The following is a 25063-nucleotide window of genomic DNA, read 5'->3' as shown; positions in this document are numbered from 1 at the left end:
TCTTCTTCCCTGACAGTTGACCCTTGGGGCAGGAAGTTCCTTCCATAGTATCCTTACCGAGGAGCTAAAGTCACTGATTCTCCAGATATAATTCTAAGGAAGAAAGCCTATTATGCAGAGTCTTCGGTACAAAAGCCTAACAGATGGAGCAGGATGAATGGTTATGAGAGGTGCCCATGCAAAACAAACACTGTTTGCAGTGGTCTTTATTAGGAATCTTGTCTTCCACTCTGGCATTTACCCTTCTTGGATGACATGAAACCCTGGAAGGAACCAAAAGGCAAGAAAAAAAGAAACCCCAATGGGTCACTTATCAGCAATGGCTCAGAAATTAGCAGCGGAAAGTAGGCATTCAGACCGACGATTGAGAGATGGTGTTTGGACTGGTGATAAAGAAGTTCTGAGGATGGTACATCTGGATATCACCTTTATGCCCTATACTATGCAAGGATCGTATGTGTGATGTATCGTGTACCTTTAATACACCTAAGGCTTTGGTATACTGGCTGGATGTCAGGCTGCCCTAGGCAAGGAATCCCAGATATTAAGAATATTGCAACAGTGATATCAAAGGATAGCTTTATATTCTTGTTTAGTTATGTCTTTCGGGCATGCTTAAAATAGACAGATCAGGAGCTTAGCAATGTCATGCTAGCCTGCCTAGCACAGGACATTATGAATTGTACCCATAGAAACTAGACTGTACTACAATATTTTACTGAGATAAGGATAAGAGGAAATCCCAGAAAGTACTCACAACAGACAGCCTTCTCATACATCAGCTGATAATTTTAACATATCTGTTATTTCCTAATGTTAGTATCATGGCAAAGCAAGGGTGGTGGTACTACAGCATAACATTTAACATGATTTTACACACAGCAGAACACTCAACCTTTAAAATCTGAAAAAAGTAATTGTTATTTTAAACCTATTTACCCCTAACTTCTTTGATATTAGCAAAACAAAAAACTTTTCAGAATTTCCTCCATGACAGAGTTAATTACCCAGGACTAGGACAGGAACAGATCTGTAGAATGCAGTAGAGTACATGGCTCTCCATCTATGCCAGGGGATACATCTTTAAAAACAAAACAAAAAAAAGACGACTGTTAGGAAACTTAACTGCGCTTTCACAACTCATTTCACATTTAGAAATTTAACTTGGAGATGCTTGCTTAGAACTCGCCAGAGAAAAATACATGTGCAGCATGCTAGAATATAAAGGTTCAGGATTTATGAGTTAATGTGCTACTATTTCTTTTTAAGAAAGTGCAACTTACTGCAGGAATGTGCCACTCAGGTGGGCTAAATGAACACTGAATATGGTATCTTGTTATGCTTTACTAAAATTGTCCAGTATTCTACATTTGTCAATATCTTTCATGAATAAAAATATGCATGCATACACATCACAAGGAAGCTAAGATGGTATGCAGAGCATATATGGCAAACACCTGACTTTGCATTATTTAATGATGTAGTGTGCATTACACACTGTGATTGGTTTAATACTGTTACATGACCATAAGGCTGCAGCACCACAACTGCACATTTGAAGTCTGGGTAACCTCTGTTTGAAGCAACACCGTCACATGACCATATGGCTGTATCTTCACATCTACACAGTTGAAGTCTAGGTAACTTGTGTTTGGTGCAGCACTGTCACATGACCATGTGACTGAAGCACCACATCCACTGAGCTGGAGTCTGTGTATCTTCAGAGAAAGTCCTTGGCAATTAAGTTATACTTGGCATCTTAATATTTACTGACATGTAGTGTTTTTGCCTATTATTCTACCAGCACTACACTCTTCAGGTTATCTGCCATTGTGATTCATACCCTGGTCCCCTTCACTTACTTCATTTTGACTGCTTACTGGGTAGCTTGTTTTAGTAACCTTTAGTGTTTTTTTTAACATATTCTCATTCATACAACTAGTGCACTTTATGTCAAAGCTTGATAATTACTGCTGTACTGGTATTTCACTCTCTCACATCTTAAATAGTTTATTTGAGGTTTGCTCCTACATACCATGTTGGCATATGCTGCATTAATGACTCAGCCAAGGCAAAGTTTGAAAACCAGAATGTGTCTAGTTCTTACACTCCGTTACCAGAACAGTGAATAAACTTACAATAAGCCACTGTGCTAAAGTATGCTAACCCCATGTTACTAGTGCAACTTGATTCTTCTGCAACATTAACACAGTCATCCCACAAACTGAAGATGCTGAACTGAGTAATGTGTTAGGTAGGTTAGATTTCCACTGATCATAAATCACCTAGCAACTTTATCCATTTTAATGCCTGTCCTCTGGGGTATTACAATACAAGATGCTGTAGCCTACACCACAGCAAAGTGGAAACATTTTTCATATCACAGTACCGGTAAAGTTACCTGAAGCTCCAGTAACCATATTCCTTTTGGAGAGTTTTGCTAAAGTGGCAATTTGCTAACAAAGAATCTCCTTTGGATGTCTTAAAAGAAGGATCCCTTAGTCCAATATATAGACAAAAAGGACCTCCAACCCAATTACAAAATGTCTACTGTTGTAATTAGTCCCTTCAGGTGAATGACCCATTCTCCACAAAGTAAACAATTAGAAATGATACCACTACCCCATACATTCAGAGTTGCATTCAATATCTTAAGTCTCATCTGCTTTTGAAATTGATAACACCACCCTGATGTAAACCTTGACAGAGGATACATCTTTTCCCTCCTTTGTAATCATGACATGCAAAAATGTCAACGGTGGCATTAATGTTTCTGTGAAAAACTCTGTAATGGCAATGTCATGCTTTGTTCTCAATACCAAAAGATTGCCAAATTCCTGTAATCATGGCCACACAGGTAGAAACCACACTCTTCAAAGCTAAGAATACAGCATCTGTGGGACCAGATGACATCCCAGGCTGTGTACTAAATGAACTACAAAATGAACTGGCACCTCAGCTAAGTCTCATGTTTAATCATAGCCTCACCTCAGGCTTCATGCCCACTGAGTGGTGCACAGCTACAGTTATCCCACACCACAAGGGGGAATCCACCTTGGATCCCAGGAACTACCGTCCCATCAGTCTGATGAGCCTGATCTGCAAGGGCATGGAACGCATTATCATGGAACTTATAAACAAAGACACTGACAACCTTCAAACTCTGGATCCCACCCAGTTTGGGTTCGTGAAGGGCCAGTCTTGTCTCCTGAACCTGATTGACTTCTTTGAATCGGTCTCCAGAGCTGTGGACGAGGGTAAAGCGGTCCACACAGCCTATCTAGACCTCACCAAGGCCTTCAACACCATCCCCTACTCTGGAATCATAGATAAACTTACTAAGCTGGGCATAAATCCCTACGTCACTCCATGGGTTGCCAACTGGCTTACTGACAGAACCCAGACTGTAAAAGTAGCTGACTCCAAATCCATCCAGACAAGTGACAAGTGAGTACCTCAGGGTTCAGTCTTGGGACCGCTCTTGTTTGGCATCTACTTCTCTGAAGTACAGGCCAACACTAAGGGACTCTGGCTAACAAAGTTCACAGATGCCTGCAAACTGGGAGCCATTACTGAATCCCCGAATGATGTAGACATTCTACAAAAGGGCCTTACAGAAACAGATGCTTGGTGCCAGAGACATGGGCTCAAGGTTAATGCCAAGAAATGTATAGTTATCCCCTTTGGGAAAAAAAACATGTACCCATGAATTACCACATAGGTGGCAGTACACTAAACACCGAAAATGTGATGAGAGACTTGGGGACACAGGTGGACAGTGGTCTCACCTTCGATAACCACATCACCACAACAGTCAGGAAATCCTTCTATGTGGCACACCTCATTACTAAGGGTTTTTCATCCAGAAAAAAGGAAGTCATTGTCCCACTATACTCATCCCTCATTAGACCCATTATAGAGTACAACACCGCATTTGGTATGTACCTCACAAGACATCTGCAACAGCTGGAAAGGCCGAAGAAATACCTCACTAAAAGAATCACAGGCCTAAAGCAGATGCCGTTTGCTGACCATCTAAAAAAACTCCAGCTATACTCTGTGGCATATCGTCTACTCAGAGGCGATCTTTGCTTAACATACAAGGTCATGTCAAACCCTGAGCTGTTGGACATGCTACACTTAAGGAAATCCCATTACCTCAGACCCACACGCTCCAGGGATCTAAACCTTGTTATCACAATGAACAAAACATGCTGGAGGGATAGGTTCCTGACCCAGAGACTCCCCATATTCTGGAATAGACTGCTCATATATGTCAAGCAGAGTGCTTCCTTGGCCCTCTTCAAAAGGAACCTTGACGATTGGATGGGAGACAGGAAATTCACCTCGAGGATCATGTCAGTCGCCCTGCTAGACAGGGGTCCAGGGAAGTAAATACTGTGGGAAGAAATATTCAGGGAATTGTTATGGATAGGCTTGTATAGGCCCTAGGGCCGATAGCCTAGTACCAACCTATGAACCTCTTAAGAAAGGACAAGAAATTTGGACAAAGCCAAAAATAATGGGTATTAAATCCCCAGAAATAACGACAATACTGCTCTTATAAACCTAGAAAGTTGATAGGATACGTTTTTGCACTAGCATGCATTTTCTGAAGGTATGAAGTTTGAAACTGAAACTTCTGTCATTATTCTCAGTGACTTTCCAGAAAACCACAAACATAAGAGTAACAACCCCCCAAAAAAAAAAGGGCAAAAATCTGGACATCCTGTGAAAATTTAGACAGCTGAAAAACAGGCAAGGCGGGAAGCTATTTTCTTGTTCTCCAACAGGGAATCTGCATTCTAATGACAAGCTTACTGCTCCTCCAGTCATGGACACTGGGTCTACAGAGAGGTACATTACATCTCAATGTTTCACTGATGACATATACTTTCCCAAGTCTGACAACAAAGTGACACAGGTAGACCTTATCACTATGTCAGCTCTCAGTTTGGTAACCATGCATTTGTGCAAACCTCCACAGAGAACTTATCATACAAGACTTGTAGACTGAAGTGATGATGCCCCCCCCCCCCGTCTTAAGTGAGTTTTTCTTGTACAATTCTCAAAAAAAAAAGTTAAGGATGAACTTACACATATTAGTATTATGAATTCTGAGCAAGTACAACTGCAGAGATTATATTAGCTTTTTTATAGAAATAAAAACAATTAAGGTTATGAAATGCCCAAGAAGGTCAATGAGAACAGATTATGATGGTTCTGGCACACATCCACAAAAGCAACAGTCAACCTAAGGAAGAAGATTAGGGACTAACAGCAAGATAGTAAGATGAAATGAGGCCATCCAGCAAAGAGATGGCTGGATTGTGTGAAAGAAGACCTATGACAGTCAGGCATGACTGAAGAAAGAAGGTACAATGTCATTGAATCGAGACAGATGGAGACAGATGATGTGTCACTGTGACCCTGTGCAGAAAATGGAACAAAAGGGGGTTGATGATGACGGTGATGACAATGTATTTTTTAAAAGAAGACTCAATATACTGTAGTAGGTGAATGATGCTTGAAAGATGTTCGACAAGCTCCACTACGGTCTATTGGTACTCTGTTCGGATGAGTGACATTTCTGTATGCTGGTACCTCTGGCATAACAAATGACTGACAATGCTCTAATGGTTTTGATTCTCTGCAAAACAGGATTATTTGCTTGGCAGGACAGCATGTCATCACTGCATTTTTAGAGAAGCAGAAATGCTGAAAAATAACTCTAAGCAAAAACTGCATGTAACAAATCTTACATTATTTAAGATGCACTTCCTTTATCTTGCCATGCAGAGCACACTGATGTTTTGTGGCATAAGTCAGAGGACCCTAATTTCAATTACTTATGATCATCGATTTATCATTGTCTTAAATGAAAAACCCAAGGTCGCAGATCACATTTTCAGCAGAAGAACAGGGAAAGAAGATTCTCATCAAAATTATAAAGACGAAATAGTATGCAGCACAATGCAAACAAAGTGAGACAAAAATATAAGTGATGTAAATGTTAGTACAATGATCACATTACAAAAATGATGGTAACATAGAACTCAGGATTAGAAAATGCAAACTATCAGTCTTTTTGCAGGTTTGATAATCACTTCTGGGAATATCCTAGTGATCATTTTGGGAAGGGAGGGGGAGTGAGTTATACAACTTTAAGGAAGTAAATAAACTGCTTGTTTCCAAAACTAATGGGCACAATGCACTCTATCCCAAACTGGGCCAAATTTCTTCCATGATTCTCAGTTGTAATTAAACATACACAATAAACAATAAATGGAAGGGAAGCAGTGGGGGTTAGGAAAAAGTTTGCAGTTGGTATCCTAAACTTTACCTAATACTTGTCTTTGTATCAAAACTTTGAGTCAGTGGCTTTGTGGGATACAGAAATATTAAAAAAATATAAAGAGATGTAAAGATGAGAGACACAGTCTGTCTACGCTCAACAAGCATTAAATACTTTGTCCATGCATTATCTCATGGCAGACCCCTACTGCATTATAACCATTCTTTGAATAACCAGTGCCAGCATGGGGCTTAGGACTGAAAACTGGTGTGACTGCTATTGGGGCTTAGGACTGAAAACTGGTGTGATTGCTATTGGGGCTTAGGACTGATATGATAACTTAGTTTTGTACTTACATGCATTTTTAATACTTCCTCAACTATTTCTGTTTAAAATTTCTTAGGCTTTTTCATCCATTATTTGAGATTATTTTAATACTGGGTCATATGTACTTGCTAATATACATTCTTTTTTATTTTATTCACAGCTTAATTTTTAATGACTGCTTCACATGGATATTTTGAGATTTTTTATTCTTGTTTTGCTCTGATCCTCTTCTGACAGTCAAGACTCCCTCCCAGCTGCTTTCTCAGTTCGTTCACTCTCCCTAGGAATAAAAGCTGAGTGCTCACTGGTTCACCTAGGGGTAGGACCACAGGGATAGGTAACATTATCTGGGTAAGGGATCTTTTTTTTATTTTTTTATTTTTTCAGCTTCTCCATGCATGCTCTGTTAGTATTCTGGGGGTAACACAGTGGGTGTAGTGTGGGAGTCATGCATGCTCTGTTAGTTTTCTTAGGGTAACACAGTGGGTGTAGTGCGGGAGTCATGCATACTCTATTAGTATTCTCATGGTAACACAACGGGTATAGTGTGGGAGTCATGCATGCTCTGTTAGTGTTCTCAGATAATACTGTAGGTGTAGTGCAGGAGTCCTATATGCTGTGTTAGTATTCTCAGGGTAACACAGTGGGTGTAATGCGGGAGTCATGCATGCTCTGTTAGTATTCTCAGGGTAACACAGTGGGTGTAATGTGGGAGTCATGCATGCTATGTTAGTATTCTGAGGATAACACAGTGGGTGTAGTGCGGGAGTCATGAATACTCTATTAGTATTCTCATGGTAACACAATGGGTATAGTGTGGGAGTTACGCATGCTCTGTTACTGTTCTCAGGTAATACGATAGGTGTAGTGCGGGAGTCATACATGCTCTGTTAATATTCTCAAGGTAACACAGTGGGTGTAGTGTGGGAGTCATGCATGCTCTGTTAGTATTCTCAGGGTAACACAGTGGGTATAGTGTGGGATTCTTGCATGCTCTGTTAGTATTTTCAGGGTAACACAGTAGGCATAGTGTGGGAGTCATGCATGCTCTGTTAGTATTCTCAGGGTAACACAGTGGGTATAGTGTGGGAGTCTTGAATGCTCTGTTAGTATTCTCAGGGTAACACGGTAGGTGTAGTGCAGTAGTCACTCACTATTGTAGGTGATGTAAGGTTTCAGATATCTCTGCAACTGTGAATAAACACCACAGCAGGTCTTCCTGTCTCCACCAAGGACCTCATATGGAGGTGATTGGAACAGGTCCTTCACTCCTCTACCACCCCCAGCTGACTCCTTCACTCCTCTACCACCCCCAGCTGACTCCTTCACTCCTCTACCACCCCCAGCTGACTCCTTCACTCCTCTACCACCCCAGCTGACTCCTTCACTCCTCTACCACCCCAGCTGACTCCTTCACTCCTCTACCACCCCCAGCTGACTCCTTCACTCCTCTACCACCCCAGCTGACTCCTTCACTCCTCTACCACCCCCAGCTGACTCCTTCACTCCTCTACCACCCCCAGCTGACTCCTTCACTCCTCTACCACCCCCAGCTGACTCCTTCACTCCTCTACCACCCCAGCTGACTCCTTCACTCCTCTACCACCCCAGCTGACTCCTTTACTCCTCTACCACCCCAGCTGACTCCTTCACTCCTCTACCACCCCAGCTGACTCCTTCACTCCTCTACCACCCCCAGCTGACTCCTTCACTCCTCTACCACCCCAGCTGACTCCTTCACTCCTCTACCACCCCAGCTGACTCCTTCACTCCTCTACCACCCCAAGCTGACTCCTTCACTCCTCTACCACCCCAGCTGACTCCTTCACTCCTCTACCACCCCCAGCTGACTCCTTCACTCCTCTACCACCCCAGCTGACTCCTTCACTCCTCTACCACCCCAGCTGACTCCTTCACTCCTCTACCACCCCAGCTGACTCCTTCACTCCTCTACCACCCCCAGCTGACTCCTTCACTCCTCTACCACCCCAGCTGACTCCTTCACTCCTCTACCACCCCCAGCTGACTCCTTCACTCCTCTACCACCCCCAGCTGACTCCTTCACTCCTCTACCACCCCCAGCTGACTCCTTCACTCCTCTACCACCCCCAGCTGACTCCTTCACTCCTCTACCACACCAGCTGACTCCTTCACTCCTCTACCACCCCCAGCTGACTCCTTCACTCCTCTACCACCCCCAGCTGACTCCTTCAACAATGAAGTTACTGTATGCACTCAATTCATCTGTGTCATGGTCAGGGCTATTTTATTCTTTGCCACAAAGCTAGTCTGCTTAACTGAGATATTTATCCAACACATACCATGTAAGTGCCTCATTCATATCATGTTCCTTCTCATTATTGTTACAGCTTGTTGCTTTTACTTTATTGCCATAATAAAGAGGAACACGTAAAAAAAGAGCTACAGGATTCAATAAATGTAGATAAAGAACTTATTCCTTCTCTCTGCATGAACCTGCCATTTTAACTAAGTTAACATTTTAGAAGCAAAAACAGGAATGTATGAGCATGGCAGAGTGAACTGCCATACCTTTTGGTCTGCTGATGACTTGTTGTCGCACATAGTAAAGATATTCACTGGCTAAACTACCAGAAGGTATGATGTGAACATGCCACTGAAATAAAACATGGACCTTTAGCATTTTGTTTAACAAACGTCAGGTATTTTTCCTTAAACTAATGTAAATCTGTGCAGGAAGCCTAGCTCCCATCTTTCAGTCTGAGTGTCATATACAATAGTGCATGTGTAACTGAAGTGTGGTTTTCCAGAAGTGCGATGCTTACTACACAGCAGAAATATGCTCCCCAGCTCCCCTGACTACCATACGCCATACAGTCCTTCATCCCCAAGCTTCTCCCATTCACTGTTCAGCTAGTATGTAGCCCCTAGACGCAGAGTGTGAAACTATCAGGAGTTGTCAGACAAAGTGAAGGAGAGACATATAGTGTCCAAAATTGAGTCCACAATATGCGTAATGACCCAGGGCATGTTGCATATAAAGTTGCATGTGCTCGCCTGCCTTACTACCAACTTAATGTCTATCTGCAGTTCTCCCCACATGAAGAACAGTCATATAGGGTGCTCTACTGTAGCACCTTTCATGTTCTACTTATTTTCTACTAAATGCTCCAGAAGGACAGGGTCTGATGAGGTACATCCAAGGGCAGCTAAACACACAGACAGCAATGCACAATCCTTAGGTAGCCTGTGAGAATACTAACCAAAGGATAATCATACCTATAAGGGAAAACGGTAATATAATGTTACTTTACCTGTGGCATGAGGTGTGTCATCTACAATAAGCATTTTCTTGTCTGTTGCAGCTGAAAGTACAGTGAGCCAAACACAGTGTGAGTTTTGCTTCTTCACCTACTTTTACTTACTGCCAGTCTGAGTAAGAGGTTTCTGGTGGCAAAGTATAAACTGTAGGATCCAGCACAAACAGATTATAGTGTCAGTGGCTAAACAGGAATCACACATGCTTTTAGTGCTAGAAGACCAGAAGGATGTGAGTTCTATTCCCACCCCAGGTGACTGGATTCAATTTCAATTACTGACACTGTAGTACAGCAACATACTGTGCTGCACTCATCTGAGGGTGCCATCCCTCAGATGAGACATTAAACTGAGGCTCTATCTGGCTGAGGTGGATTTAGCTCAGGTAGACGTAAAAGATCCCATGTCACTTATTGAAAAGAGAATGGGAAATTCTTTGATGCTTGGTATAAATAACATCTTAGGTCTCCTCTGAAAACAGGCTACCAGTCAAGTGGGACTAACAGTATCAATGGAGAATTAATGAAAAAATATAATGAATAAAACACTTTTCCAAATAGTGAGGATAATTTAGTTGCTTTGTAATCTTTCTGAATGACTCCATCACAAATGCAAATTTTGCAGACATTCATATGAACTCCCAAACAAACTAGTCACTATACTGAGCAAGTTTCCCCTGCATGGTTCCTGATAGAAGCCCTAGATCTATTGCTACTCCTCATAGAGAGTCTTTTGGATAGAACTAGTTCCTGCAGATAACACACAGGGAACCACACCACAAACCAGGAATAGGATAATACTAGACCTAAGGATTTGTATAACAAAACTGAGGAATGTCATACCCAGGGTGGGCTGTAAGGTTGACAGAAAACCCCAAACATGAAAACAGGTCCAATGCAGTGTTTCTTTGGGAAAGGGTATCTAGTACTTGGTTTTAACATTCTTAGAATGGGTGAGGCAGTAGGGAAAGTCCAATATATCACACAGTAACTGAAACTTGAACAGTTTTAAGGATTATGAACTATGAGAGCAACTATGGACTGTCTGCACTGCAACAGAAAGAGAAGAATCTCACAGAGTCATACAGTACAGCATGTTTCCTTTTTCAAAAAATCAGTAATGAATATGTGCTTAACACGCGTAATTTTCTGTGCTCTCCACATTTCAGCAAATCATTCTACTTTGGTCAGCTGACCATACTTGCCCTTCTTGAAGGAGGAGGAGAAGGCATGCACATCAGCAACAGGGAATGGTTCTCCGATACCTGTCATCATTCCCAGGTACAGTCCACCCAGACCCTTCAAACAGCATCTCAGTCAGTGATATCTATACTGCTTAATATCCCAGAGTAAGTAACTCACACTGGAGGGAAAAGGGATATGGCCTCTCAGCCATCACGGAAATCTCAACTGGTCCTCACTGTTGTAACTTGGAAAAATGCTGCTGTGGGAAAGAGTCAGACTAAGGACAGTGCATATATACTTTCTTCTGGAATTATGTTAATTCCTAACAAGCAAAGGAAGTGTGAAAGAAGTGTGAAACACCAGTAATATTACCTCCTTCTTCCAAGATCCTTAGTTTGTATTCGCATGTGTGCAAATCACACAGCGACCAGCAGGTGCCTCTACAAATAAGATAAAATTCTTCTATTGCATATATAGAAATTCCAAAGGATTGCTCAAGCCAACCAAGACCATCACTACTAGTGTCCTGACTTCATTCCACAACCCAGGTCATAAGTATCATAGATGGCCATCCGGCCACCGTACCTGCAGGATGATGTTTGCTTCAGTACTTTAAGTGTAGTATTTCTCATATGTTCCATCTTATTTGGAATAAGTAAGGATAAGGAGTAAAATCACAGGAGTTGTGCTTAAGAAATGCCTTCAGTGCTTTCATCAAAAGGCTCTCTAATGAGCTTGCTGCAGCTTAGGTCTGTGAAGCTTTGTAGATAAAAGACAGTAAGCTGAGTGACTGCAACTCTCCCTGGTAAAGTTGCTGAAGCACGCATGTTTCTCCTGTAACTGATCTCTTCTGCTCTACATAGAAAAAGCCTTCCTTTTATCACTACCTGCACAGCACACAATGTAATGAAGCAGACTAAGCAAACATCACAAACAGCTGGGTCCTCTTTCAGCTATTGCTGCACAGATTTCCAATGAAAGTTTGCACCCTGTGCATCACATTAATTTGGTGCATTCCTTCTACTGTTTGTATGTGATTGTGATCACTTAGTGACAGCTGGTAAATATACTTTTTAAAGAACAATTTGACAATTTACAATCTGTTATTATACAATCACTACTGCAAACACGTCTTGACCTATTGTAAACTGCCTGCATATATGTTCTGTTTTTTTAAGGTACCTTAAAAAACAAGACAGCAAGACAATTAGAGAGTTTACAAGCCAAGTACTGTAATTGTTTGACAGCCTGTAAGCTGTGAAATTAAAAAAAAATGTACTGCTCACCCTGCAAGATGGCACCTGTGTATCAGGTGCCCTGCTCACGCCAACCTTGTTATGATGCTGCGTATACCTTCTTTACTGCTGTCATTGAAAGGCAACTCTATGATATGACTAGACTGTTCTGAGTAGTGCATTCCATGTACAAATTATAATGCAGCTGTCTTCGTCATGCAATAACAGCTAAAACCAACTGGTCAGGAATTGCTTTTTTTAAGAGCAGCCCAAATGCACTGGAGCACTTAGATGAATTCCAAATAATCACTGACAATGCAAGTGAGGACTAAGGAAACCAAAAGCAGGACTACAGGTTGAAGCCATCAGTTCACAGCCTTAATCCTCAGTGCTACATTACCAAACTGCCTCTAGTTAAACATGGCTTTGACTTTATAGTTTAAAAGCTGTACACTTGCAAATGGAGGGCTGAATGCCTAGTGCTGAAAGCTAGCAGGGAAATGTGAATCATTCACCCAAGAATGCATGTGCACTGAACGCCTTAACATTGTGGCTTTTCAGTATACATCAGCTGAGCAAGTACCAATTCACATTAGTAGAGGCCAATTAAAAAAAAAAAAGAAAGCAAAAGGAGAAAAATACAAAAATAATAGCGTGGAACACTGTTGTATTTATTTATTTATTTATTTCTTATTTATAATTTGTTTATCAAAATAGTCCAGCTGGACAGCTAGTGTCCGTTTTTAGTGGAGCCCTGGGGAGAAAAGCTCTGTACAGTTACAGAATAAAGATTAATACATACAGTTACAGAATAAGGAGTAGATACATGGCAGAACTTAAACGTTACAGAGTGTGAGGGATAACACATGTAAGGAAACATGCTGTAGGTTGGTTCACGATAAGAATTACAAAGTTATGGTACAAATATACATTTACATTTTTGTTTTATTTTGCTTGGTTTTAAAGTATTGCTCGCTGTTCCAAGCTGTCATTTTTATGTTTTTTTTTTTTTTTGGCTCCCCCCAAGGAGTAAACGCAGAAGATGGACTCAGTTCCTAGGTATTCTAGTTTTTCACTTACTACTTTCAGATCACTATGGCCAAACTAATTAATAGGGAAAAAAACATTATTTCAAACCTGACTTTTACAGATGGGCCTGAGAGAATGTCAGGAGGCACATGTAGCAGGCATAGCAGTCTGCATCTTGTGGGCTGAGTGGACAGCACATTGGCTATGAAGGAGATGTGGCATACATGCCAGATCTTTCAGAAAACAAAGAAAAATAAAATTTTCCTAGAGACAAAATAAAAGTAGGGAATACAAGATACAAATGTTCAGTTATTTCTGAGACCCTTCTTTTTTGAATGGGAACTGTGTCAAACTTCTATAAGAGTGGGACAGAACTGGGAGTAAGTAATGTAGTAAAAACAGGGAGATGCAAAATGCTGTGGTGACGATGAAGATGGGGGAGGGAGTCACATCTTCATTACATCCTGGGTGGCTTTATATAAGTACAAAAAGCAACTTGCTTCTGACAGAGCACTTGTATTTCCTGGCTTCAGTACAACCTTATCTTGGTAAAGTAGGGTAGTTCTGCATCACTCTAGTGTGACGCCAGCAATTTTTACTTTAACTTATACAAAACTAAGAAAACAGGAACAGCTAATAGAAGTGTATAAACATTCAGTAGCTCTTGTTTGAAGGAATAAAAAGTGTGAATTCAACTTCGCTATTCTACCATAGTAGCAATGTAAGGAGTCAGACTGCAGAGGGAAAAAAATCTAAGGAAAACAGTGAACTATCTTCCCTTTTATAGCAATTTACATAGCTGCTACTATGACATAAATTTGTTGAAAAGCTGTGGATTCAGTGCCACCTGGTGGCTAGATGTTATACTCATTTAGCTGGTGAATAACGTAGCCCTCCAGTACAGACTGGAAGAGTAGACAGCTCAGTAGCAAAATTTATCATTTCCATGCTCTGGCTCACCAGTAAATCCTCAGTAAAGTGCATTAATTCCCAAACATAGACTACTAGCAACCCACAGACAGCATCAACTGCAAGCATGTCTTTTTATACTTTTCCCCCTGACAACAAAGCACAGCTTCTCATCTGCATGGCAGTGTTGATGTCCAGCACCTATAAGAATTCATAAAAACTAAGAGGGTCCAGCTTCACCTTACACTTTAGTACAGTTATAAATCAGTTTTAGCACAGAAATGTTGGGCTAACAGAAAAATGTAAAGTAAATAAATAACATAAAAAACGAGACTGGGTTAAAGTTCTTGGATCTTAAAGCAACCTTTTCTCTTACTGAAGCATTGAAATTAGTATTTTTAACTTACAAATCTGTATATGCATAGTAACCCTAGGGCCACCTGTTGGACACCCCTGCTTTTGACTCATGCAAGTGATAAGACTATCAGCTCTTAGTTGTGACTCAAACCCATCCCTTCCGGCATGATGTGGGGGGGTTGCCACTGCTGCTGGGCCAACAGGAGCTTCTGTCCAGGTAGCTGTGGAGCTTTCCCTAAAGAACTTTATCCTTTCAGCTGAGATATACCCAGCACGGTGATTAAAATACAAATTACAACACACAAAAATACACAGAAAGCCATCAGCTCAGGCACTATTTAATCAGTATCCCTTAGTTCTCTCTTGAGCAATTCAGTTCATATCGCCATCTGGTGGCTTTTTAAAGAATAACCCAAACAACATAAAGGCATACTTACTTCACTGAGGCATTCTCCTTTGCTTCTGACCAATTTTCAATCATACTCAGTATGTCTCCATCTTCTCTTTCTCTTTCTGTCTACAGACAGTCAGCAGTTCACATATCTGGAATACACATGGCAATAACTCACTTTTTATTGCAAGACAGAATGCTATGCCAAAAAGTACTGCTGTGGGAGCCTGTTCATTAATGTTGTTACAAGAAAACACAGTTTGCAACCATTTTTCTTGGAAAGTGGTAAGAACAACTGTCAGAGAGGAGCATCTTTTGGATATGTACATCCATCACATACATCAGAGGTATTATATATCATAACATACTCCACACCAGTATACCAAATGTCTATATGGTTCAGCTTCAGCAATGAATGCAGCATGTTGGACTTGACAGACATTAGGAAGTGAGAAAGACAGTAGGAAACACCTTCAGCATCTGTACCACTGCTGGACTACTTCTTAGGTGACTGACCTGCCTCAATTAGGTGGAAGACAATAAATCAACCTCTGATAGTCATGCTTAGCAATTCTATTCACTAAGAAATACTGAACAAAAATAAGTGGCTATTGAGAAAATTAGACAGATGATGTCATGTCGGATAGCAGAGTTACAAATGTTTGATGCAATAAATTCATAAAACACATAGGTGTTGAGAATTGTATGACAAAGCCAAATGTAGCCATCCAGCTGAGAAAAAGAAATGCATTGCAAATAAGAGCCACTCTTCCACAAAGCATTACAATCATGCATTCAAGTATAAAACTTAGAAAAGAAGCAGTATGTAATGCTGGTGTTAGCATTAGTTCAAGAGCAATTAAAATGACAGCACACAGTTCCAGCATTAACAGAACTGTTTCACATAATGCAAAATGACAGAGACACACACACACACACACACACACACACACACACACACACACACACACACACACACACACCTATGACTAACAATTGACATGAATACGCTTCATTCTGTATATGTGCAAAACATGGTTGAGAAATCAAACATAATAATACCTTAAACTGAAAATGCATTTCTAACAAAAGTATGCACACTGCGGCCTGCTCCATTGGTTTAAAGTGACAAAGCCCCAACCTTGACTCATGTGGCCTGGTTTCTTTCTTGATTGTATTGCCCTTTGGAGATGATAAGATGGAAGAGAAAGAAATGATGAGGCTCTTCCTTCCCTCCTTTCTCTGGGGTGAGATGGGGATGACATGCTTATAAGTATGAGCCATCTTCCATAGCCCTATTGTAGAATGAGTCATGAAAAAGCTGCAGGGCTGGGCGAGTGAGCAGACCTGGGAAGTATCACTGACCTAGGGCCCAAGCAGAGTTATAATGCCACAAGGCCATGCTTTATTACCCATTCAGCCTCCTCATGGAACATCAGCACAGACAACTGGGATATAACCCTTCCAACAAACCTGATAGCAGTGGTGGGTTCTCAGGCTCACTCAATGCCCATAGGACACTCATTGCTGCTGGAGTGAGGTTCAGTGACCTAAACTTTAAGGATTTAAACAACAAGATGATCCATTCAGGGATGAAGCTTATTAGCCATACATGTATTATGGCCTTATATGGCTTTCATTGCCACTGCTTAGCCCTAACTTATACAAGCTGTCACATGCTGACATCCTCTCATAAAAGACCAACAGGTCTACCATGACAAGTTCCATCAGCCATGGTCCACTAGATTGGACTAAGGAACACAACTGTAGCTGATTATATTAGGTATGCATGAGTCTTTGGTGATCCCTGCTATGCCCACCCCTTTACTTCCAAAACAAGTGTTTTGTATTATATGGGTATCGTTAAGCATTATTGCTCAGGAAGAAATAGGCTATGATGCATGATTCCAGTGTTTTTGAACTAAAAATAGCATACCACCCATGATTTTCTCATATTTTCTATATGTACTGTGATCCCTCACTCCCCACAGAGTGCAGATACTTGTGTGTTCTGCAGAAGGCTTGACAGTGGTTTCATGCTGTGCACTTAACAACACATGTCCTGTTACCCATGCACTTGCCATTATCAGTGTATACCATGCCTATGAGTGTTGCTACACTGCATTTTTATAACCTCTCTCCTACTCAACCATTTTCAGGCAATCCTTCCATCATCCAATCTGCTCATTCGCACCTCCTTAAAGGGTGAGAACAAGAAGCATTAATTTCCTGACCAGGACAGCGGCAGTCCTACATCCTAACCATTCTCTGTTTTGCATGAGAGTTTTCTGAGCCCACTCCTTGTGTTGAGTGTCAGGGGGCATATCACCCAGTGTTCACATGGGTCTCTTCTCTCAAGTACTCTACAACTATCCATACCAACCAGTAGCTTCATAAAATGGTGCTATTTTGGGAGTCCTATGAACATATGTACAAATTTCCAGCTTGTGTGTAACATGTAGCCACAGTGACCCAATACCTATGTCCTGAAACCTCACAACATCCCAGAACATTCGTGTCATGCTCGGCAGGGCAGTGGGCTGTACTACCTTCACACTCAGGATAGGTTATCTGCCACTGGTCACTCATTCTCATTGTATACTCCCCAGTTCTTCCAGGGCCTGAGCCTTTACTCTGATTCAGGTCATCTGTGTCACAGTCATGGCCTAATCTCTCTGGACCACAGGGCCAGGGTGCTTCCATACAGTTTTCAAGTAATACCTACGTGCATGAAATCTGCTGCTTTCTGAAGCCCAGTTTTCATGCTGTCTCTCATTCTCATATTCACTTTTAATATTTGTACTTTTACAGTTAAGCATACAAGATTGTAGGTGTTATCCCTATTAAAATTAATAATGGTTACAGCTGGCACCTGAATTCTGTATATGTCACTTAAAAATCAAATACAGAATATTTACAATCTTGCTATGACAAGATTTTTGTACATGTTACACAAAAAAAGTGCCTTTTCTGCTAGTTCCCTGTGTTGTCTTCTGAAAGCAATTATTAGCTCATGTTAAATACATATAATGGGAGGGGGATATTACCCACCTAATCCCACTGAATGATGTGGAACGTAATCATACTCAGTAAGAAAGTTAGCTTGACATACTGAAACTGATGCGATATTTTCTTCTGTTGTCAGTTACATTACAAAAGTACTGCATCACATAGTTACCTGATATTCACAACAGAACATGCAAAATATTTATATTTATGGCCTACATCAAAACAGTCCTATTAATAATATCACGTGAGAGTTCACTACACTCCAATGGGACTATTAGGGTTGCAAATATGCCACTTTATTGTTTATTCTCGATTACTACAAACTGTTAAACAAGTAAGGTCACTTACCTCATGAGACGTAGATGTTACAAACCATTACAAAACTGAAAGATATATGATATAGTATAGGTTTACAGTCAAAATGTCGACATTCAGTTGCACAACAGCCTCCTCCTCGAACATGGTAGGAGTGACAGTCGGAATGTCGACGTTCATGTGTACATCCGTTCAGAAGGACATACAGAAGGCAGGGACTCAAAGCATGGTTGGCAATGGGAGTTGCTAACATTAAGATCGACAGAACGTTGTTGATCTTGTTGCGTCAACCTTACGACCTACTTAATATGTATGAGTCAAGGATATGCATCGAGGAAATCACCATTCGCGGTTGTGATTTTCATTCTTTTGATAGTAAACCATATAGTATGTCCTGAGGTGGCATTGGTACAGTCAATTTCCACTTCCTGGCCTACAAGTCGGCCTCAGTATTCACAAACCTTTTATGTAATTACTGGCTGGGCATAGTGATGCATAACATGATTGCAAACAGCATGCTTTTTTCTAAATAAAAATTTAAAAATTAGATGTTATATCAGTATTTTATTCCACCTGGGATAATAGATTAAACATGCCACTGTATGTACATTTAGTGCAACAATTGTTATGTGATCATCACTGAATGTGAAAAACTCATTTCAGGTTATCTCACTGAAAGGGGATCTTCTTTCCCCAAGGAGCAGTGGTCTCTTAGCTGATTATATTAGATATGTGACTGCACTGAATGTTACCTCCTGCCTATTTATGTGTGGTGATACTAAGTGCCCTGAGACCCCCCCACCCTTATGTAAATTTTGGAGGTGAATTAAGATATATGAATCTCCATGGAATTCTAATATTTGAAGTTTACAATTTTCACCAGGTGTAGAAAAACATGGACTGAAATTTGAAATTTCTAAGGTGAAAATGATAGCTGTGGAGAAAGCATCAAAACTCCATCCTCAGTGTTACACTAAAAACTGTAGGGGTTGTAGGCAGACCAGTAAATGGAATTGGATTGTATCAGCAGCACCGTAGGAGAATATTAAAATACTAATGTTTGGATAATTTTTGAATACACAAAGATGAAGATCTGCCAATCAGGCAAAGAATCTTCTTCTACTGACAATCTTCAAAAATATTTTAAAAAGTCTGCTTGTTAATTGTCAGATTCCTGTTTCATTAAATAAATTAAAGTAACTCATTATACAGACAGTTATAAAATCTTGTAACCTCACTACTTGAAACAAATCACATAACTGTACAAAATCCTACAATACAAAAAAAACATTTTGCTTACATAACATAAACTGATTGTCTTTTTTTTTACTGAGGCAAATCAGTCTGCAATCTGTGGGGGGATTCACACATGATTACACTACATGACTTACCACAAGATAACTTCATGACTTGACAACAAGCAACATCCTGTTGTGTCTCACTGTTTCATCAGTAATCAGGTCTGTGTATGCTCTCAAATATAGACCTGGCTATGGATTCACAAATGTTTGTGTTGTGCAGAGCACTTCATGCCAGTACAAACTCATAGTATGTCACACACAGGGGACCCCATTATTCACAAAGCTCCAACATGTAATGGCACAAGGTGATACCATCTAGTGCAGTGGACTTGGTGTACCCATAAAAACAAGGCAGCAAAATCTGTAATATGTGAAGGTCCAGTTTACCAAGGCACTCATATATGATTGGTGTGACCATTTTGGAGGGGTTCTACTCACCAAACTAGTTGTAAGAAATGTCATCCTGATGTACACCTCCCTTTTGTGGATAAATGAAGACACTCTTGTGCAGAGAAGCCACTCAGTCCATAAAATAACTTTCTCAGAGGCCTACTGATCCCCTAATATTTCTAATTTATATAACAGTGAGAAATGTATTAGCAGATGGTTTGCATCCACCCTGTCTCATCATATAATTTTTCCCCACATACACAGCAGAATACTGATTGGGATTTTACTGCTCCATTTCCCCCTTGCACAAAATTTTCACATACAGTTACTGGTCAGGTGTACTGACCTACCCCAATCACCATGTGTAGAAACAAGCTAGCTGCTCTATGAGAATGTTCATGGCTTAGGTCAGGTGGCAGCAAAGATCCAATGAATAACCAGGGAATCTGTGAGTTATAGCAGTTCAGTGGACTGGAAATGATTCCCAAAAGGGCCCAGTACTCTGCAGGCTCATTTGGTTAGATTTTTCTAGCCACAATGTCAGACATACTTTTCACTAACTGTGCATGTGCTACATATTTTCTGATGAGTCCATATGTACACTGTTTAAATCTTAGAGGATAGCCAGGTGCAGTCTGAAGGTGGCAGCTCTTACTGTAGTAGTAGTAGTAGTAGTAGTACCCCTACCTGTACTGTAGTAGTAGTACTCGTACCTTTACTGTGGTAGTTGTATCCCTACCAGTACTGTAGTAGTAGTACTTGTACCTTTACTGTGGTAGTAGTACTCCTACCTGTACAGTAGTAATAGTACTCGTACCTTTACTGTGGTAGTAGTACTCCTACATGTACTATAGTAGTAGTACTAGTACCTTTACTGTAGTAGTAATACTACTACCTGTATTGTAGTAGTAGTACTCATACCTTTACTGTGGTAGTAGTACTCCCACCTGTACTGTAGTAGTAGTAGTAGTACTCGTACCTTTACTGTGGTAGTAGTACTCCTGCCTGTACTGTAGTAGTAATACTTGTACCTTTACTGTAGTAGTACTACTACTACCTGTATTGTAGTAGTAGTAGTGCTCATACCTTTACTGTAGTAGTAGTACTCATACCTTTACTGAGGTAGTAGTACTCCTACCTGTACTGTAGTAGTAGTACTCGTAACTTTACTGTGGTGGTAGTACTCCCACCTTTACTGTAGTAGTAGTAGTACTCCTACCTGTACTGTAGTAGTAGTATTTGTATCATTACTGTAGTAGTACTACTACTACCTGTATTGTAGTAGTAGTAGTGCTCATACCTTTACTGTAGTAGCAGTACTCATACCTTTACTGAGGTAGTAGTACTCCTACCTGTACTGTAGTAGTAGTACTAGTACTTTTACTGTAGTAGTACTACTACTACCTGTATTGTAGTAGTAGTAGTGCTCATACCTTTACTGTGGTAGTAGTACTCCTACCTGTACTGTAGTAGTAGTACTTGTACCTTTACTGTGGTAGTAGTACTCCTACCTGTACTGTAGTAGTAGTACTCGTACCTTTACTGTGGTAGTAGTACTCCTACCTGTACTGTAGTAGTAGTAGTAGTAGTACTAGTACCTTTACTGTAGTAGTAATACTACTACCTGTATTGTAGTAGTAGTACTCATACCTTTACTGTGGTAGCAGTATTCCCACCTGTACTGTAGTAGTAGTAGTACTTGTACCTGTACCTGGCTATCACAAAATATTTGCTTGTGCAAAGACTGAATCCACTATACTCCACACTGTCTAAAACTGCAAGTTTGATGAGTTAGCCAATGTGCTCTCTAGCACAAAACCACCAAAATGCAGTTGGCAAGGTCTGAGAAACCCACTGTTTAACTGTTACAAATAGAATACAGTGTTTTGAATAACCGACTTAATTAAATCCTGTATACACATAAACACGACTACAGCACCAACATCACTGTGTACGATAATGCTTTACATCAACAGTCATGGAAATATCTTTATTGAATTATCACTTATGACATAGGGAATCATATATTTATATAAATGAAAACAAATCACATTGACTTACTTTTGCTTGCAAACACTATACATCACTTAAAATCTTCTATGTAGATACTATCTTTCAAACATTACATAGCTCATTCAATTCCCGCCTTTGGTTAAATGTTATTTCTTTACCAAAACAATTTGCATGTATTGCAAGATACATCCCTAGTTTTGGACGTTTGTCTCCCAATTATTTTTTAGCGTTGTTACTGATTCTTTAGCTAAGAGGTTGATTTAGCTTCTTTCATCTGGAGCCATTTCTGGACCAAATATTATCTTGTGATAAAATTACATGCACCTACCTTCATGCACTACAGTTTTTGTCCATTGTTCAATTGAGGAATAAAGATACATTTCAGAAGGTTCTTTTTCCACATGCCCATAGTTTTTCTAGCAGCTGCTGATGCTACAGAAAATATTCATAACCAATATGAAAAGTCCAACAAATATCCACTCAGAACACAGGCAGGGCTAAAATCCAAATATTTTAAAAAATATTTGGATTTTAGCCCTGCGTGTGTTCTGAGTGCATATTTGTTGGTCTTTTCATATTTGTTGCTGTTGTTGTATGAACTCTGATTTGGTCGTGTCTTCAGTAGCTGTTTCTCTACAATATTGATAACCAGGTAACCAAATACTGGGGTAATAATGTCACAAAGTATACGGAAACTCCTGCAAGTGAAATTTAGTCATCCTGTGTTAATCCTAATGGCAGGTTTCCAATCTCCAAAACAAATACTTAGCTTAATTAAATGAGTATCTGATAATGATAATTTTCCATTCTTCTACAAGGAGTCTTGTCCAGGTCCAATTGCTTAAAAAGGCCCTGTCTTCCTTAAACTATCGGAAGATCACATGTACGTCTCTTGAATGTGTGTCTATTCCCATGGATTTGATTTAGGGTACCTGAGAAAGCTACGGTATTATAACAGCATCGATTACAGTGACACTTCACCTTTAGTATCCTTATGCTACAATTTTTTTCCCTGTAAAAATGCCACAACAGGCAAGGTGCCACTGTCAAAACATCTTTTGCGTTCATGGACCTTGGATTCGCTTTTTTTGGCATACCAGCAGCTTTTCAAATCCTTTGTTGTTTGTGATGCAGCGTACTTTCAAACTATAACTGGAGGATGCCCCCGTGAACTGCACTCCAAACTGACAGAGAAGTATTAAATCTGGTAAGTCCAGTCTACTGGAACAGTGATTTAATTTCTGTTATTAAAGACGGAAATCGATAGTTGAGACTAGAGTGAATCTCTGAAGGTTAGCTGAGGCATGGAGTATTCAGTGAAAGCGATCCTTATTATGGGAGAACTAGGGTAATATGTAGTGCTGGACATATCCCAGTAAAAATTATATGCTGTCAGTGGCATTCAGATGTTGCTAATACTCTGACCCATGCTTGAACCTCACATTTCTATGTGTAAAACATATCTTAAAGACTCAGAAGTAAGTGCAAACTTCACTTCACTGACGGAGTCATGGGGAGAGTATTGCCCATGCTGTTTACAGAGTGCACTACTAATATATGTATGGCTGGTTGCCAGCCTGTGAGGAAATAGCCAGAATGACTAGACTAAACAAAATATGTACAGCTACAATGGCAATAACATAGGATTGTCAAACTCTAATTTCTTTAACATTATTTTTAAATGAAGGTTCCATACAATGAAAGAGAAATACAATGGAAATAACAAAAATAGTCTCCTGTTAAAACTCTACAATAAGGAATAGTGCCTGATTATTCCTAAACAGCAGGAGAGCAGAGGACTGAGGGGTACAAGAGTTCCTTCCTTCCTATCATCCCACCTGAGCTTCCTGTCCCATTCAGCTCCACTCCCGTGACTTGTACCATTACACCACAGTATGTACAAACAAGGTCCCACATTTTATCTTCTGTCTTATCTCCACTCCCCTGATTTGTACCATTACACCACAGCATGTACAAACCAGGTCCCACATTTTATCTCCTCTCTTATCTACACTCCCCTCACTTGTACCATTACCCACAGGATGTACAAACCAGGTCCCACATTTTATCTTCTCTCTTATCTCCACTACATCTGACTTGTACCAGTACACCACAGCATGTACAAACCAGGTCCCACATTTTATCTTCTCTCTTACCTCCACTCCCCTCACTTGTACCATTACAAACCAGCATGTACAAACCAGGTCCCACATTTTATCTTCTCTTACCTCCACTCCTCTGACTTGTACCATTACACCACAGCACGTACTAACCAGGTCCCACATTTTATCTTCTGTCTTATCTTCACTCCCCTGACTTGTACCATTACCCACAGCACGTACTAACCAGGTCCCACATTTTATCTTCTCTCATATCTCCACTACGCTCACTTGTCCCATTACACCACAGCATGTACAAACCAGGTCCCACATTTTATCTTCTCTCTTATCTCCACTCCACTGACTTGTACCATTACACCACAGCATGTACAAACCAGGTCCCACATTTTATCTTCTCTCTTATCTCCACTCCACTGACTTGTACCATTACACCACAGCATGTACAAACCAGGTCCCACATTTTATCTTCTCTCTTACCTCCACTCCCCTCACTTGTACCATTACAAACCAGCATGTACAAACCAGGTCCCACATTTTATCTTCTCTTATCTCCACTCCCCTGACTTGAACCATTACACCGCAGCACGTACAAACCAGGTCCCACATTTTATCTTCTCTTATCTCCACTCCCCTGACTTGAACCATTACACCGCAGCACATACAAACCAGGTCCCACATTTTATCTTCTCTTATCTCCACTCCCCTGACTTGAACCATTACACCACAGCATGTACAAATCAGGTCGCACATTTTATCTTCTCTCATCTCCACTCGCCTCACTTGCACCATTGCACTGCAGCATGTACAAACCAGGTCCCACATTTTGTCTTCTCTCTTATCTCCACTCCCCTGACTTGTACCATTAAACCACAGCAGGTACAAACCAGGTCC

General features: G+C 40.5%; 1 long non-coding RNA gene across 1 annotated transcript in view; it reads right to left on the bottom strand.

Annotated features, from left to right (window-relative positions):
* Positions 1-958, bottom strand: part of LOC122809229 — a 184320-nt gene extending 183362 nt beyond the window's left edge. The window contains exon 1 of the long non-coding RNA XR_006365871.1: positions 940-958. This is a non-coding gene — a long non-coding RNA (uncharacterized LOC122809229). The remainder of the gene's footprint in view (positions 1-939) is intronic.
* Between the last annotated feature and the right edge of the window lie 24105 nt (positions 959-25063).

The sequence above is a fragment of the Protopterus annectens genome, chromosome 8.part0 (assembly GCF_019279795.1).
Source record: "Protopterus annectens isolate FY-2018-M chromosome 8.part0, PAN1.0, whole genome shotgun sequence".
NCBI lineage: Eukaryota > Metazoa > Chordata > Ceratodontiformes > Protopteridae > Protopterus > Protopterus annectens.
This window is presented reverse-complemented; position numbering and strand designations above follow the sequence as displayed.